This window comes from Arachis hypogaea, chromosome 20 (genome assembly GCF_003086295.3).
Source record: "Arachis hypogaea cultivar Tifrunner chromosome 20, arahy.Tifrunner.gnm2.J5K5, whole genome shotgun sequence".
NCBI classification, from domain to species: domain Eukaryota; kingdom Viridiplantae; phylum Streptophyta; class Magnoliopsida; order Fabales; family Fabaceae; genus Arachis; species Arachis hypogaea.
In genome coordinates, this window is record NC_092055.1 from 86,725,812 (window position 1) to 86,744,240 (window position 18,429).

The following is an 18,429-nucleotide window of genomic DNA, read 5'->3' on the forward strand; positions in this document are numbered from 1 at the left end:
CTGCCATTGGAGCAAACAACTTTGAGCTTAAGCCTCAATTAGTTTCTCTGATGCAGTAGAATTGCAAGTTTCATGGACTTCCATTGGAAGATCTTCATCAGTTCTTAGCTGAATTCTTGCAAATCTGTGACACTGTCAAGACCAATTGAGTTGATCCTAAGGTCTACAGGCTTATGCTTTCCTTTTTGCTATAAGAGACAGAGCTAGAACATGGTTGGATTCACAACTTAAGAAAAGCCTGAACTCTTGGGAAAAGCTAGTCAATGCTTTCCTGGCCAAATTCTTTCCATCTCAAAAGATGAGCAAGCTTAGAGTGGAAATCCAAACCTTCAGACAGAAGGAAGGTGAGTCCTTCTATGAAGCTTGGGAAAGATATAAGCAATTGATCAAAAGGTGTCCTACTGACATGCTTTCAGAATGGAGCATCATATGTATATTCTATGATGGTCTGTCTGAGTTGTCAAAAATGTCATTGGACTATTCTGCAGGAGGATCTCTTCATCTGAAAACCCCTGCAGAAGCTCAGGAACTCACTGAAATGGTTGCAAATAACCAGTTCATGTACACCTCTGAGAGGAATCCTGTGAACAATGGGACGCCTCAGAAGAAGGGAGTTCTTGAAATTGATACTCTGAATGCCATATTGGCTCAGAACAAAATATTGACTCAGCAAGTCAATATGATTTCTCAGAGTCTGAATGGATTGCAAGCTACATCCAACAGTACTAAAGAAGCATCTTCTGAAGAAGAAGCTTATGATCCTGAGAATCCTGCAATGGCAGAGGTGAATTACATGGGAGAACCCTATGGAAACACCTATAATCCTTCATGGTGAAATCATCCAAATTTCTCATGGAAGGACCAACAGAAGCCTCAACAAGGCTTTAATAATAATGGTGGACGAAATAGGTTTAGCAATAGCAAGCTTTTTCCATCATTTTCTCAGCAACAGACAGAGAATTCTGAACAGAGCCATTCTGGCCTGGCAACCATAGTCTCTGATCTATCCAAGACCACACTAAGTTTCATGAATGAAACAAGGTCCTCCATTAGAAATTTGGAGGCACAGGTGTGTCATCTGAATAAGAAGATTACCAAAACTCCTCCCAATACTCTCCCAAGCAATACAGAAGAAAATTCCAAGAGAGAGTGCAAGGCCATAACCATAACCAACATGGCCAAACCTGGAGAGAGTGAGGAGGACATGAGTCCTAGTGAGAAAAGCCTCATGGGACGTTCTCTGGAGAGAAAGGAGTTTCCCTTTGAGGAACCAAAGGAATCTGAGGCTCATACAGAGACCATAGAGATTCCATTGAACTTCCTTCTGCCATTCATGAGCTCTGATGAATATTCTTCCTCTGAAGAGGATGAAGACATCACTGAAGAGCAAGTTGCTAAATATCTAGGAGCAATCATGAAGCTGAATGCCAAGTTATTTGGTAATGAGACTTGGAAGGATGAACCCCCCGTGTTCACCAATGATCTGAATGTATTAATGAGGCAGACATTACCTCAGAAGAAACCGGATCCCGGAAAATTCTTCATACCTTGTACCATAGGCACCATGACCTTTGATAAGGCTCTGTGTAACCTGGGGTCAGGGATAAACCTCATGCCACTCTCTGTAATGGAGAAACTGGGAATCTTTGAGGTACAAGCTACAAGAATCTCACTAGAGATGGCAGACAAATCAATGAAATAGGCTTATGAACTAGTAGAGGACGTGCTAGTAAAGGTTGAAGGCCTTTACATCCCTGCTGATTTCATAATCCTAGACACTGGGAAGCATGAGGATGAATCCATCATCCTTGGCAGACCCTTCCTAGCCGCAGCAAAAGTTGTGATTGATGTTGACAGAGGAGAGTTGTTCCTTCAGTTGAATGAGGACTACCTTGTATTCAAGACTCAATGTTCTCCTTCTGTAACCATGGAGAGGAAGCATGAAAAGCTTCTCTCAATACAGAGTCAAACAAAATCCCCACATTCAAACTCTAAGTTTGGTGTTGAGAGGCCCCAACCTTGCTCTGATTATCTGTGAGGCTCCATGAGAGCTCACTGTCAAGATATTGACATTAAAGAAGCGCTTGTTGGGAGGCAACCCAATATTATTTAACAATATTTATTTTCCATTGTTATTTTATATTCTCTTTAGGTTGATGATCATGTGAAGTCACAAAAACAATTGAAAAATAAAAAATAGAATGAAAAACAACATTAAAAACAGCACACCTTGGAGGATAAGCTTACTGGCGTTTAAACGCCAGTAAGAAGCATCAGACTGGCGTTTAACGCTAGAAACAAGTATCAAGCTGGCGTTTAACGCCAAAAAGAGGCACCAGACTGGCGTTTAACGCCAGAATAGAGCACCAAGTTGGCGTTAAACGCCAAGAAAGGGAGAAAAGCTGGCGTTTAACGCTAGAAACAAGCAGCAGTCTGGCGTTAAACGCCAGGATTACACTCTAAGGGCGTTTGATAAACCACTATTTTATGGTTTATCTTGTGCTTAATTGAGTAGATTTTATCAACTCTTTACCCACTTATTCATGCTATTTGCATGGTTTTACATTTACCTTCCTAATTATGTGCTTTGATTGAAAACATGCTTCTTTGATCTTAATTTGCTAATATTAATCCTCTCTTATTACCATTAGATGCGTTGATATGTGTGTTAAGTGATTTCAGGGATTACAGGGCAGGAATGGCTCAGAGGATAGAAAGGAAGCATGCAAAAGTGGAAGGAATACAAGAAGTTGGAGAAATTGCTAAGCTGTCCAGCCTGACCTCTTCGCACTCAAACGACTATAACTTTAGCTACTGAGGTCCAAACGATACGGCTTTAGTTGTGTTGGAAAGCTAACATCCGGGGCTTCGATTTGATATATAATATGCCATAGTTTCCCTGACGCTAGGTGATGCGACTGCGTGCACCATGCGGCCGCGTCGCAGTGACAAAAAATCAACGTGTTTGAATTCGCAACCAGCGAATTCTGGGTTGTTTCTGACCCAGTTTGTGGCCCAGAAAACACAAATTAGAGGCTCTAAAGTGGGGGAATGCATTCATTCATCAACAAGCTTTCATATTCACAATTTTAGGAGTAGATGTAATTTTTAGAGAGAGAGGTTCTCTCCTCTCTCTTAGGATTAGGATTTAGGATTTCTCTTAGTTTTAGGAGTGGCTCTCAATCCCAGGTTCTTTATTTTTATTTATTTTCCTAATTTAATTTATGAACTCTTCCATGTTACATATAATTTTCTTAATTAATGTTATTTGAGGTATTTCAGATTTAAGATTGCTTTGCTCTGTTTAAGATTGCTTTCAATTTAATTTAGATATTTTTTTCTCCATTTTGGCTTTGGTCAAGTGATTGGTAGTACTTGAGTTATCAAACTCAGCAAGTGATTGAAATTGGCAGATTCTGCTTGAGCTAGAATTGCTCTTACACTAGTCTCTCCACAGGAGTTGACTAGGACTTGAAGAATCAAGCTAATCAGTCCACTTAACCTTCCTTTGTTCAATAAAGGCTGACCAAGTGGGATTAAAACCTAATTCCCTTCACACCTGATAAGGATAACTAGGATAGAAATTTCAATTCTTATACCTTGCTAAGAGATTTTATTATTATTATTTTATTTTACTTGTCATATAACATATTCCCTCCTTACTTCCAAAACCCCAATTTACAAACTTATAACCAATAATAAGAACATACCTCCCTGCAATTCCTTGAGAAGACCACCCGAGGTTTAAATACTCGGTTATCAATTTTAAAGGGGTTTGTTACTTGTGACAACCAAAACATTTGTACGAAAGGACTTTTGAAGGTTTAGAAACTATACTTGCAACGAGGATTTATTTGCAAATTTCTAGACCATGCAAAAGTCCTCTCATCAAAATGGCGCCGTTGCCAGAGAATTGCAAACGCGTGCCTTATTATTGGTTATTGTAAATATTTTTACATTTTGCTTGTTTATTTGTTTTTATTTTTGTGTTTATTTTTGCTTTTTTCATAAATTAAGAGGTTATTGGTTTTTATTTTATTATTAAAAATTTTTCAAAAAATTTTTTTTTGGTGTTCATCTTGATCTTCAAGTTGTTCTTCGTGTTCATCTTGACCTTCAAGTTGTTCTTAGTTGTTTTCTTTGTTTTGATCTAAAAATTTTTAAGTTTGGTGTCATTTTAATGTTTTTTTCTTTCCTTATTAAATTCAAAAATTCAAAATTTCAAAATCAAATTTCAAAATTCAAATTTAAAAATTTTCAAAATTTAAATAACCTTTTAATTTAAAATTTATTTTTATTGTCGTTTTTAATTTTTATTTGCTACTATGAACTCTCACCCCTTTGGCTATGAGTCTGGTTACAATTATGTTGCAGGAAGAAGAAATTACAATGAGAACAATCATCAAAGTTGGAACAATCAAATATGGGAGGAGCCACAAGGATTTGATCAACCCTCATGGCAACAACCACCTCCAATGGACTATCAACAACCACCACCATATGCCTATGAATCATTTCCTCAATATGACCTTGGACCACCATACTCACAAGCCCCTTTCCGCCATTCACCTCCATATGACCCTAACCCGTATCCACCATACCAACCACCTTATAAGCCAAATGAACCCTCCTATCCACCCCAAACCTCCATGGAGAAAGCACTTACTGATCTAAACTCTACTATACAAGCTCTCGTCGCCCAAATCAGACCACCAAATACCTTCAACAATCAACCCTCAAGCTCTAGTGCACTTCCTTTTCAACCACAGAATGATCTCTCCATCCCGTCACCACCATCCATGGAAGAGCACCCACATCCATCAATCCATGAGCAACATGATCCCAATGATGCTATTGACATGGAACAAGAGAGAAGGGATCATCTTCGTGAATCCATACTTCATAAGGAGCTAGAGGAGGCCCTAAAGGTGAAGGTAGTAAAAACCCTTGAAGTCGAAGGAGTGGTTGAAGAATTAGTGAAGGAAGAATCAAGGGATCATCTCAAGGAAGCAGCGGATCGATTTCATGCAACTCTATATCAACTAAATCAAGCTAATCAGTCCACTTAACCTTCCTTTGTTCAATAAAGGCTGACCAAGTGGGATTAAAACCCAATTCCCCTCACACCTGATAAGGATAACTAGGATAGGAATTCCAATTCTTATACCTTGCCAAGAGATTTTATTATTATTATTTTATTTTACTTGTCATATAACATATTCCCTCCTTACTTCCAAAACCCCAATTTGCAAACTTATAACCAATAATAAGAACATACCTCCCTGCAATTCCATGAGAAGACGACCCGAGGTTTAAATACTCGGTTATCAATTTTAAAGGGTTTGTTACTTATGACAACCAAAAGATTTGTACGAAAGGACTTTTAAAGGTTTAGAAACTATACTTGCAACGAGGATTTATCCGCAAATTTCTAGACCATGCAAAAGTCCTCTCATCAAAATGGCGCCGTTGCCGGGGAATTGCAAACGTGTGCCTTATTATTGGTTATTGTAAATATTTTTCTTTTTGCTTGTTTATTTGTTTTTATTTTTTCTTTTTTCATAAATTAAGAAGTTATTGGTTTTTATTTAATTATTAAAAATTTTTCAAAAAATATTTTTTTGGTGTTCATCTTGATCTTCAAGTTGTTCTTCGTGTTCATCTTGACCTTCAAGTTGTTCTTAGTTGTTTTCTTCGTTTTGATCTAAAAATTTTTAAGTTTGGATTCATTTTATTGTTTTTCTCTTTCCTTATTAAATTCAAAAATTCAAAATTTAAAAATCAAATTTCAAAATTCAAATTTAAAAATTTTCAAAATTCAATTTTAAAAATTTTTCAAATTTCAAATCTCAAATTTCAAAATTCAAATTTCAAAAATTTAAAATTCAAATTTCAAATTTTAATTTTCAAATTCAAAATTTAAATAACCTTTTAATTTAAAATTTATTTTTATTGTCGTTTTTAATTTTTATTTGCTACTATGAACTCTCACCCCTTTGGCTATGAGTCTGGTTACAATTATGTTGCAGGAAGAAGAAATTACAATGCGAACAAGCATCAAAGTTGGAACAATCAAAGATGGGAGGAGCCACAAGGATTTGATCAACCCTCATGGCAACAATCACCTCCAATAGACTATCAACAACCACCACCATATGCCTATGAACCCTTTCCTCAACATGACCTTGGACCACCATACTCACAAGCCCCTTTCCGCCATTCACCTCTATATGACCCTATCCCGTATCCACCATACCATCCACCTTATAAGCCAAATGAACGCTCCTATCCACCCCAAACCTCCATGGAGAAAGCACTTACTGATCTAAACTCTACTATACAAGCTCTCGTCGCCCAAATCAGACCACCAAATACCTTCAACAATCAACCCTCAAGCTCTAGTGCACTTCTTTTTCAACCACAGAATGATCTCTCCATCCCATCACCACCATCCATGGAAGACCACCCACATCCATCAATCCAGGAGCAACATGATCCCAATGATGCTATTGACATGGAACAAGAGAGAAGGGATCATCTTCGCGAATCCATACTTCATAAGGAGCTAGAGGAGGCCCTAAAGGTGAAGGTAGTAAAAACCCCTGAAGTCGAAGGAGTGGTTGAAGAATTAGTGAAGGAAGAATCAAGGGATCATCTCAAGGAAGCAGCGGATCAATTTCATGCAACTCTATATCAACTAAATCAAGCTAATCAGTCCACTTAACCTTCCTTTGTTTAATAAAGGCTGACCAAGTGGGATTAAAACCCAATTCTCTTCACACTTGATAAGGATAACTAGGATAGGAATTCCAATTCTTATACATTGCCCAGAGATTTTATTATTACTATTTTATTTTACTTGTCATATAACATATTCCCTCCTTACTTCCAAAATCCCAATTTACAAACTCATAACCAATAATAAGAACATACCTCCCTGCAATTCCTTGAGAAGACGACCCGAGGTTTGAATATTCGGTTATCAATTTCAAAGGGGTTTGTTACTTGTGACAACCAAAACGTTTGTATGAAAGGATTTTTGAAGATTTAGAAACTATACTTGCAACGACGATTTATCCGCAAATTTCTAGACAACTGATGAGCGGATAATTTATACGCTTTTTGGCATTGTTTTTAGTATGTTTTTAGTAGAATCTAGTTACTTTTAGGGATGTTTTCATTAGTTTTTATGTTAAATTCACATTTCAAGACTTTACTATGAGTTTGTGTATTTTTCTATGATTTCAGATATTTTCTGGCTGAAATTGAGGGACTTGAGCAAAAATCAGATTCAGAGGTTGAAGAAGGACTGCTGATGTTGTTGGATTCTGACCTCCCTGCACTCAAAGTGGATTTTCTGGAGCTACAGAACTCAGAATAGCACGCTTCTAACTGCGTTGGAAAGTAGACATCCAGGGCTTTCCAGAAATATATAATAGTTCATACTTTGGCTGAGTTTAGGTGACGTAAAAGAGTGTTGAACGCCAGTTCTACGCTGCTATCTGGAGTTAAATGCCAGAAACACGTCACAAGCCAGAGTTGAACGCCAGAAATACGTTACAAACTGGCGTTCAACTCCAGAATAACCTCTGCACGTGTAACATTCAAGCTCAGCCCAAGCACACACCAAGTGGGCTCCGGAAGTGGATTTATGCATCAATTACTTACTTCTGTAAACCCTAGTAGCTAGTTTATTATAAATAGGACTTTTTACTATTGTATTAGACATCTTCGGATCATCTTTGATAAGTTTTATGCTATCTTAGACTTTCATGGGGGCTGGCCATTTGGCCATGCCTGAACCATTATCACTTATGTATTTTCATACGGTAGAGTTTCTGCACTCCATAGATTAAGGTGTGGAGCTCTGCTGTTCCTCAAAGATTAATGCAAAGTACTACTGTTTTTCTATTCAATTCAACTTATTCCGCTTCTAAGATATTCATTCGCACTTCAACCTGAATGTGATGAAAGTGACAATCATCATCATTCCCTATGAACGCGTGCTTGACAACCACTTCTGTTCTACCTTAGATTGAATGAGTATCTCTTAGATCTCTTAATCAGAATCTTCGTGGTATAAGCTAGATTGATGGCGGCATTCATGAGAGTCCGGAAAGTCTAAACCTTGTCTGTGGTATTCCGAGTAGGACTCTGGGATTGAATGACTGTGACGAACTTCAAACTCGCGAGTGCTGGGCGTAGTGACAGACGCAAAAGGAGGGTGAATCCTATTCCAGTATGATCGAGAACCTCAGATGATTAGCCGTGCTGTGATAGAGCATTTGGACCATTTTCACAAGAGGATAGGATGCAGCCATTGGCAAGGGTGATGCCTCCAGACGATTAGCCATGCAGTGACAGCGCATCGGAGCATTTTCCAGAGAGGATAAAAGTTAGCCATTGACAACGGTGATGTCCTTACATAAAGCGAGCCATGGAAAGGAGTGAGACTAATTGGATGAAGATAGCAGGAAAGCAGAGGTTCAGAGGAACGAAAGCATCTCTATACACTTATCTGAAATTCTCACCAATGATATACATAAGTGTTTCTATCCTTATTTTCTATCTATTTATTATTTATGTTCGAAAACTCCATAACTATTTTATATCCGCCTGACTGAGATTTACAAGGTGACCATATCTTGCTTCATACCAACAATCTCCGTGGGATCGACCCTTACTCACGTAAGGTTTATTACTTGGACGACCCAGTGCACTTGCTGGTTAGTTGTATCGAAGTTGTGAATGAAAAACGATTTATTAAGACGTGTGTACAGAGTTTTTGGCGCCGTTGCCGGGGATTGTTCGAGTTTGAACAACTGACGGTTCATCTTGTTGCTTAGATTGGGTAATTTTCTTCTTTTTTTCAAAAAGTTTTCAAAAAAATTTTTCAAAAATCTTTCAAAAATTTTCTCCTTTGTTTTCGAAAAAAAAAAAATAAAAAAAAATAATAAATCTTTTCAAAAATTATTTTTCTTCAGAATTTTTAAGAATGAATTCTAGTGTTTCATGATGATTCGTTGAATCCTGGCTGGCTATGAAGCCATGTCCAAATTCCTTTGGGCTGAGGATTCAACTAATCACTTCAATGCATGTAATAGCATACTAAAGCTTGGCTGGCTATTAAGCCATGCCTATCCCTCGGATTGGAGCTTTAGACTAAGAATACAAGATTCCTGGAATTCATATTAAAAAATTTTGAAATCCTTATTTTCTTTTTCCTATATGTTTTTTCGAAAAAAATATACAAAAATTAAAAAAAATCATAAAAATCAAAAATATTTCATGTTTCTTGTTTGAGTCTTGAGTCAAATTGTAAGTTTGGTGTCAATTGCATGTTCATCTTGCATTTTTCGAAAAATTCATGCATTCATGGTGTTCTTCATGATCTTCAAGTTGTTCTTGGTAAGTCTTCTTGTTTGATCTTGATGTTTTCTTGTTTTGTGTCTTTTCTTGTTTTTCATGTGCATTTTTGCATTCATAGTGTCTAAACATGAAATATCTCTAAGTTTGGTGTCTTGCATGTTTTCTTTGCATATAAAATTTTCAAAAATATGTTCTTGATGTTCATCATGATCTTCAAAGTGTTCTTGGTGTTCATCTTGACATTCATAGCATTTTTGCATGCATTCATTGTTTTGATCTAAAATTCTCATACATTGAGTCTTTTTCATGTTTTTCTCTCTCATCATAAAAATTCAAAAAAAAAAAAATATCTTCTCCTTTTTCACTCATAAATTTCGAAAATTTGAGTTGACTTTTTCAAAATTTTTTAAAATCTAGTTGTTTTTATGTGTCAAATCAAATTTTCAATTTAAAAAAATCTTATCTTTTTCAAAATCTTTTTCAAATATCAAATCTTTTTCATTTTTCTTATTTATTTTCAAAAATCTTTTTCTTATCTTTATCTCCTAATTTTCGAAAATAACATCATCAATTAATGTTTTGATTCAAAAATTTCAAGTTTGTTACTTGCTTGTTAAGAAAGATTCAAACTTTGAGTTCTAGAATCATATCTTGTGATTTCTTGTGAATCAAGTCATTAATTGTGATTTTAAAAATCAAATCTTTTTCAAAACTAATTTCAATCATATCTTTTCAAAAATATCTCTTCATCTTATCTTTTTCAAAATTTGATTTTAAAATATCCTTTCTAACTTCTTATCTTCTTATCTTTTCAAAATTGATTTTCAAATTTGTTTCAACTAACTAACTAACTTTTTGTTTGTTTCTTATCTCTTTCAAAACTACCTAACTAACTCTCTCTCTCTAATTTTCGAAAATATCTTCCCTCTTTTTCAAAATTTCTTTTTAATTAACTAATTATTTTAATTTTTTATTTTAATTTTCGAAAAATTACTAACCTTTTTCAAAAACTATTTTCAAAAATCACTAACTCTTTTTCAAAAATAATTTTCGAAAATTCTCCTTCTCTCTCAACTCCTCCATATCTTCTTCTACTCGCACAGGGGAACCTCTATACCTGTGGTAAAAAGGATCCCTATTATTATTTTTCTGTTTCCTTCTTTTTCATATGAGCAGGAGCAAGGACAAGAACATTCTTGTTGAAGCAGATCCAGAACCTGAAGGGACTCTGAAGAGGAAACTAAGAGAAGCTAAATTACAACAATCCAGCAAGCACCTTTCAGAAATTTTCGAACAAGAAGAGGAGATGGCAGCCGAAAATAATAATAATGCAAGGAGGATTCTTGGTGACTTTACTGCACCTAATTCCAATTTACATGGAAGAAGCATCTCCATTCCTGCCATTAGAGCAAACAATTTTGAGCTGAAACCTCAATTAGTTTCTCTGATGCAGCAGAACTGCAAGTTTCATGGACTTCCATCTGAAGATCCTTTTCAGTTCTTAACTGAATTCTTGCAGATCTGTGATACTGTTAAGACTAATGGAGTAGATCCTAAAGTCTACAGGCTCATGCTTTTCCCTTATGCTGTGAGAGACAGAGCTAGAATATGGTTGGACTCTCAACCTAAGGATAGCCTGAACTCTTGGGATAAGCTGGTCAAGGCTTTCTTAGCCAAGTTCTTTCCTCCTCAAAAGCTGAGTAAGCTTAGAGTGGATGTTCAGACCTTCAGACAGAAAGAAGGTGAATCCCTCTATGAAGCTTGGAAGAGATACAAAGAACTGACCAAAAAGTGTCCTTCTGACATGCTTTTAGAATGGAGCATCCTAGATATATTCTATGATGGTCTATCTGAATTGGCTAAAATGTCATTGGATACTTCTGCAGGTGGATCCATTCACCTAAAGAAAACGCCTGCAGAAACTCAAGAACTCATTGATATGGTTGCTAATAACCAGTTCATGTACACTTCTGAGAGGAATCCTGTGTGTAATGGGACGCCTATGAAGAAGGGAGTTCTTGAAATTGATACTCTGAATGCCATACTGGCTCAGAATAAAATATTGACTCAGCAAGTCAATATGATTTCTCAGAGTCTGAATGGAATGCAAGCTGCATCCAACAGTACTCAAGAGGCATCTTCTGAAGAAGAAGCTTATGATCCTGAAAACCCTGCAATAGCAGAAGTGAATTACATGGGTGAACCATATGGAAACACCTATAACCCTGATGGGATATTTTTGTGGAAAAACAAATTTCTCCAAAACACCCAAATCTAACCGGCAAGTGCACCGGGTCGCATCAAGTAATAATAACTCACGGGAGTGAGGTCGATCCCACAGGGATTGAAGGATTGAGCAATTTCAGTTTAGTGGTTGATTTAGTCAAGCAAATCAAGATTTGGTTGAGAGATTTGTGATTTGCAGAATTGAAATTGCATAGAAAGTAAAGGAAATGGGTAAATTGCATGAAATTAAAGAAAACTGGAATTTAAAGTGCTGAATCTTAAAGAGCAAGAAATTAAATGGCAGAAACTTAGAATGCAAGAAATGTAAATTGCAGAATCTTAAAGTGCAAGAAATGTAAATGGCTTGAATTGTAAAGGGAATTGGGAATTGGATTTGCAGAAATTAAACAAGAAAACGTAAAATTGCAACAAGCAGAGAAATAGAAGAAGACTTGAATTGAACCGGATCTAAAAACAGAATTGTAAATGAGCATGAAAACAGTAAACAGGGAATGGGAAATGGGAAATCCGGATCTCAGGACCCAAGAGACTAGAAAACCAAGTCTAGATCTCAATGCCTTCCTAGATCCAACAAGAACAATTGCAAAGGAAATGTAGATTGCAAAGAAAGTAGATGAAAAGCAATTAACCGAAACTTAAATTCAATCAAGCAGAAAATTTAACAAGATCCCAAGGTGAGATTGAAACAGAAGTTCTTCAATTCTCCACCCAAGATCCAAGACAATTGTAATTGAAATTGAAAGCAAGAAAACTAAGAGGAAGGGAATTCAATTCTCCTTCCCCAAGACTTAGAAATTTAAAATTTACTCAATCCCAAAACTCTCCGAAAACTCTCTCTCAAAACTCAAAGGAAAAGCTCCCCTAAAAACTTAAATCCTATGCTATTTATACACTTTCTTCAAATGGTCTTCAAGCCTTCAATTGGGCCTTTGCTCTTGATGGAATTGGGTTGATAGAGGCCTTAGTTGATTGCTCTTGGAGTTTGGAGAAGAACCGAATTGAACCGGGTTGGAATCATGAAAGCTTGAGTAAAAGTTGGAGTAAAAGTTGGAGGCTAACTTTTACTCCAACTTTTCACATCAGGCACCCTTCCTTGCTGATACCAACGTTGGGGCAAAAGTTAGGGGTCTAACTTTTGCTCCAACGTTGGCCTGCCCTCGCATACTCATGGCACCAACGTTAGCCAAAAATTTAGGGGCTAACGTTGGCGCAAACTTTTGCTCATCCAGGGTGTGTTTTTCATGCGCCAACGTTAGCCAAAAAGTTAGGGGCTAACGTTGGCGCAAACTTTTGCTCTCCAGGGTGTTGATTTGTGATGCCAAAAGTTAGCCAAAAAGTTTGAGGCTAACTTTTGCTCCAGCTTTTTGCCCAAAAGTTTGCACAAAAGTTTGAGTCTAACTTTTGGTCCAGCTTTTTGCTCCCTGGTTCATTTTCAATTAATCCAAAAGTTTGAGCTAAAGTTTGAGGCAAACTTTTGCTCAAACTTTTTGTCCTCTCTTCCTCCTAGCCATTCCTTCTTGCTTCAACCTTTCTCCAAGCTTTCTTCACCTATCATTAATCAACCAAACACATCAAAGCTATGCTCAAAATCATGAGATATTCACTCTTTCATAATATGTGACAATTATAGCATAAAACCTCATGAAATTGCATTAATTCATACATGGTTGATTAAATCAAAGGAAACATGAAAATCTACCCAATTGGCTTGCTTATGGCTCAAGAAAGTGCATAATTCAATTGAAAACAAAAGAAAAAGGCTAGTGAAACTAGGCTAAGATGACTTGTCATCAAACCCCTCATGTTGAAATCACCCAAATCTCTCATGGAAGGATCAACAAAAGCCTCAACAAGGCTTTAATAATGGTGGAATAAATAGGTTTAACAATAGTAAACCTTTTCCATCATCCACTCAGCAACAGATAGAGAACTCTGAACAAAATACCTCTAATTTAGAAAACTTAGTCTCTGATCTATCTAAGGCCACTGTAAGTTTCATGAATGAAACAAGGTCCTACATTAGAAATTTGGAGGCACAAGTGGGCCAGCTGAGTAAAAGGATCACTGAAATCCCTCCTAGTACTCTCCCAAGCAATACAGAAGAAAATCCAAAAGGAGAGTGCAAGGCCATTGACATAGTCAACACGGCCGAACCTGGAGAGGAAGGGGAGGACGTGAATCCCAGTGAGGAAGACCTCCTGGGACGTCCAGTGATCAATAAGGAGTTTCCCTTTGAGGAACCAAAGGAATCTGAGACTCATCTAGAGACCATAGAGATTCCATTAAACCTCCTTATGCCCTTCATGAGCTCTGATGAGTATTCCTCTTCTGAAGAAAATGAGGATGTTACTGAAGAGCAAGTTGCCAAGTACCTTGGTGTAATCATGAAGCTGAATGCCAAATTATTTGGTATTGAGACTTGGGAGGATGAACCTCCCTTGTTCACCAATGAACTAAGTGATCTGGATCAACTGACAATGCCTCAGAAGAAACAGGATCCTGGAAAGTTCGTAATACCTTGTACCATAGGCAACATAATCTTTGAATAGGCTCTGTGTGACTTTGGTTCAGGGATAAACCTCATGCCCCTCTCTGTAATAGAGAAACTGGGAATCTTTGGGGTGCAAGCTACTAAAATCTCATTAGAGATGGCAGAAAATTCAAGAAAACGGGCTTATGGACAAGTAGAGGACGTGTTAGTAAAGGTTGAGGGCCTTTACATCCCTGCTGATTTCATAATCCTTGATACTGGGAAGGATGATCCTTGGAAGACCCTTCCTAGCCACAGCAAGAGCTGTGATTGATGTTGACAGAGGTGAATTAGTCCTTCAATTGAATGAGGACTCCCTTGTGTTTACAACTCAATGTTACCCTTCTGTAAACATGGAAAAGAGACACAGTAAGCTTCTCTCAAAACAGAGTTAACCAGAGCCCCCACAGTCAAACTCTAAGTTTGGTGTTGGGAGGCCACAACCAAACTCTAAGTTTGGTGTTGAACTCCCATATCCAAACTCTAAGTTTGGTGTTGGGAAGTCTCAACAATGCTCTGAACATCTGTGAGGCTCCATGAGAGCCCACTGTCAAGCTATTGACATTAAAGAAGCGCTTGTTGGGAGGCAACCCAATTTTTATTTATCTAATTTTATTTTTCTTGTTCTTTCATGTTTTATTAGGTTCATGATCATGTGGAGTCACAAAATAAATATAAAAATTGAAAACAGAATAAAAAACAGCAGAAGAAAAATCAGACCCTGGAGGAAGACCTTACTGGCGTTTAAACGCCAGTTAGAAGCATCTGGCTGGCGTTCAATGCCAGAACAGAGCATGGTTCTGGCGTTGAACACCCAAAATGGGCAGCATCTTGGCGTTTGAACGCCAGAATTGCACCCTGGAGAAGAGCTGGCGCTGAACGCCCAAAACAAGCATGGTTCTGGCGTTCAACGCCAGAAATGGGCAACAAATAGGCGTTCAACGCCCAGAACAAGCACCAATCTGGCGCTGAACGCCCAGAGTTGTGTGCAAGGGCATTTTGCATGCCTAATTTGGTGCAAGGTTGTAAATCCTTGAACACCTCAGGATCTGTGGACCCCACAGGATCACCTCAGGATCCGTGGACCCCACAGGATGCCCACCTACCTTCACTCACTTCTTCTCACCCTTCTTTCACACAATCCCATAAACACTCTTCTCCAAAACTCTTCACTAATCACCTCAATCTCTCTTCCCTATAACCACTTCACCACTCACATCCATCCACTCTTCCCCATAAACCTACCTCATAAACCCCACCTACCTTCAAAATTCAAAATCAATTTCCCACCCAAAACCCACCCTTATGGCCGAACCTTACCCCCCTCCCTTCCCTATATAAAGCCCTCCATTCTTCTTTATTTTCACACAACACAACCCTCTCTTCCCCTTCTTGGCCGAATACACCCCTCCCCCTCTCCTCCATATCTTCTTCTTCCTCTTCATCTATTCTTTCTTCTCTTGCTCGAGGGCGAGCAATATTCTAAGTTTGGTGTGATAAAAGCATAAGCTCTTTGTTTTTTCATTACCATTGATGGTACCCAAGACCGGAGAATCCTCTAGAAAAGGGAAAGGGAAGACAAAAGCTTCCACCTCCGAGTCATGGGAGATGGAAAAATTCATCTCCAAAACTCATCAAGACCACTTCTATGATGTTGTGGTTAAGAAGAAGGTGATCCCCGAGGTCCCTTTCAAGCTCAAGAAGAATAAGTATCCGGAGATCCGACATGAAATCCAAAGAAGAGGTTGGGAAGTTCTAACAAACCCCATCCAACAAGTCGGCATCCTAATGGTTCAAGAGTTCTATGCCAATGCATGGATCACTAGGAACCATGATCAAAGTAAGAACCCAAACCCAAAGAATTATATTACAATGGTTCGGGGGAAATACTTAGATTTTAGTCCGGAAAATGTGAGGTTGGCGTTTAACTTGCCTATGATGCAAGGAGATGCACGCCCCTACACTAGAAGGGTCAACTTTAATCAAAGGTTGGACCAAGTCCTCATGAACATATGTGTGGAAGGAGCTCAATGGAAGATTGACTCCAAAGGCAAGCCGGTTCAATTAAGAAGACTGGACCTCAAGCCTGTGGCTAGAGAATGGTTGGAGTTCATCCAACGCTCCATCATCCCCACTAGCAACCGATCTGAAGTTACTGTGGATCGGGCCATCATGATCCATAGCATCATGATTGGAGAAGAAGTAGAAGTTCATGAAGTCATCTCCCTTGAACTCTACAAAATAGCCGAAAAGCCCTCTCCTGTGGCAAGGCTAGCTTTTCCTCATCTTATTTGCCATCTATGTTACTCAGCTGGAGCTTTCATAGAAGGAGACATTCCCATTGAGGAAGAGAAGCCCATCACTAAGAAAAGGGTGGAATATCAAGAGGACTCCATCATCCTTCATGAAATAAGAGAAGATCAAAAAGCAATGAGGGAGGAGCAACAAAGACAAGGAAGAGACATAGAAGAGCTCAAGGACATCATTGGTTCCTCAAGAAGAAAACGCCACCATCACTAAGGTGGACTCATTCCTTGTTCTTACATTCTCTGTTTTTCATTTTCTCTATGTTAAGTGCTTATCCATGTTTGTGTCTTCATTACATGATCATTAGTATTTAGTAACTATGTCTTAAAGTTATGAATGTCCTATGAACCCATCACCTCTCTTAAATGAAAACTGTTTTAATTAAAAAGAACAAGAAGTACATGAGTTTCGAATTTATCATTGAACTTAGTTTAATTATATTGATGTGGTGACAATACTTTTTGTTTTCTGAATGAATGCTTGAATAGTGCATATGTCTTTTGAAGTTGTTGTTTAAGAATGTTAAATATGTTGGCTCTTGAAAGAATGATGATAAGGAGACATGTTATTTGATAATATGAAAAATTATAAAAATGATTCTTGAAGCAAGAAAAAGCAGCAAAGAACAAAGCTTGCAGAAAAAAAATAGCGAAAAAATAGAAAAAAAAAAAGAGAAAAAGCAAACAGAAAAAGCCAAAAGCTCTTAAAACCAAGAAGCAAGAGCAAAAAGCCAATAACCCTTAAAACCAAAAGGCAAGGGTAAATAAAAAGGTTCCCAAGGCTTTGAGCATCAGTGGATAGGAGGGCCTAAAGGAATAAAATCCTGGCCTAAGCGGCTAAACCAAGCTGTCCCTAACCATGTGCTTGTGGCGTAAAGGTGTCAAGTGAAAACTTGAGACTGAGCGGTTAAAGTCAAGGTCCAAAGCAAAAGAAGAGTGTGCTTAAGAACCCTGGACACCTCTAATTGGGGACTTTAGCAAAGCTGAGTCACAATCTGAAAAGGTTCACCCAATTATGTGTCTGTGGCATTTATGTATCCGGTGGTAATACTGGAAAACAAAGTGCTTAGGGCCACGGCCAAGACTCATAAAATAGCTGTGTTCAAGAATCATCATACTGAACTAGGAGAATCAATAACACTATCTGAACTCTGAGTTTCTATAGATGCCAATCATTCTGAACTTCAATGGATAAAGTGAGATGCCAAAACTATTCAAGAGGCAAAAAGCTACAAGTCCTGTTCATTTAATTGGAGCTATGTTTCATTGATAGTTTGGAATTTATAGTATATTCTTTTCTTTTTATCCTATTTGATTTTCAGTTGCTTGGGGACAAGCAACAATTTAAGTTTGGTGTTGTGATGAGCGGATAATTTATACGCTTTTTTGGCATTATTTTTAGTATATTTTTGGTAGAATCTAGTTACTTTTAGGGATGTTTTCATTAGTTTTTATGTTAAATTCACATTTCTGGACTTTACTATGAGTTTGTGTGTTTTTCTATGATTTCAGGTATTTTCTGGCTGAAATTGAGGGACTTGAGCAAAAATCAGATTCAGAGGTTGAAGAAGGACTGGTGATGCTGTTGGATTCTGACCTCCCTGCACTCAAAGTGGATTTTCTGGAGCTACAGAACTCAAAATGGCGCGCTTTTAATTGCTTTGGAGAGTAGACATCTAGGGCTTTCCAGAAATATATAATAGTCCATACTTTGCCCGAGTTTAAAAGACGTAAAAGGGCGTTGAACGCCAGTTCTATGCTGCTGTCTGGAGTTAAACGCCAGAAACACGTCACAAGCCAGAGTTGAACGCCAGAAATACGTTACAAACTAGCGTTCAACTCCAGAATAACCTCTGCACATGTAACATTCAAGCTCAGCCCAATCACACACCAAGTGGACCCCGGAAGTGGATTTATGCATCAATTACTTACTTTTGTAAACCCTAGTAGCTAGTTTATTATAAATAGGACTTTTTA

At 37.8% G+C, this 18,429-nt stretch overlaps 2 non-coding genes across 2 annotated transcripts; both read right to left on the reverse strand.

Moving 5' to 3' along the window:
• Positions 1-304: 304 nt before the first annotated feature.
• LOC112787071 (small nucleolar RNA R71) lies at positions 305-412 on the reverse strand. Its single transcript, XR_003194507.1, has one exon. It is a non-coding gene; the product is annotated as a small nucleolar RNA R71 (small nucleolar RNA).
• A 10,659-nt stretch (positions 413-11,071) lies between these two features.
• LOC112787470 (small nucleolar RNA R71) lies at positions 11,072-11,179 on the reverse strand. The gene has a single exon (XR_003194882.1). It is a non-coding gene; the product is annotated as a small nucleolar RNA R71 (small nucleolar RNA).
• Positions 11,180-18,429: the final 7,250 nt, after the last annotated feature.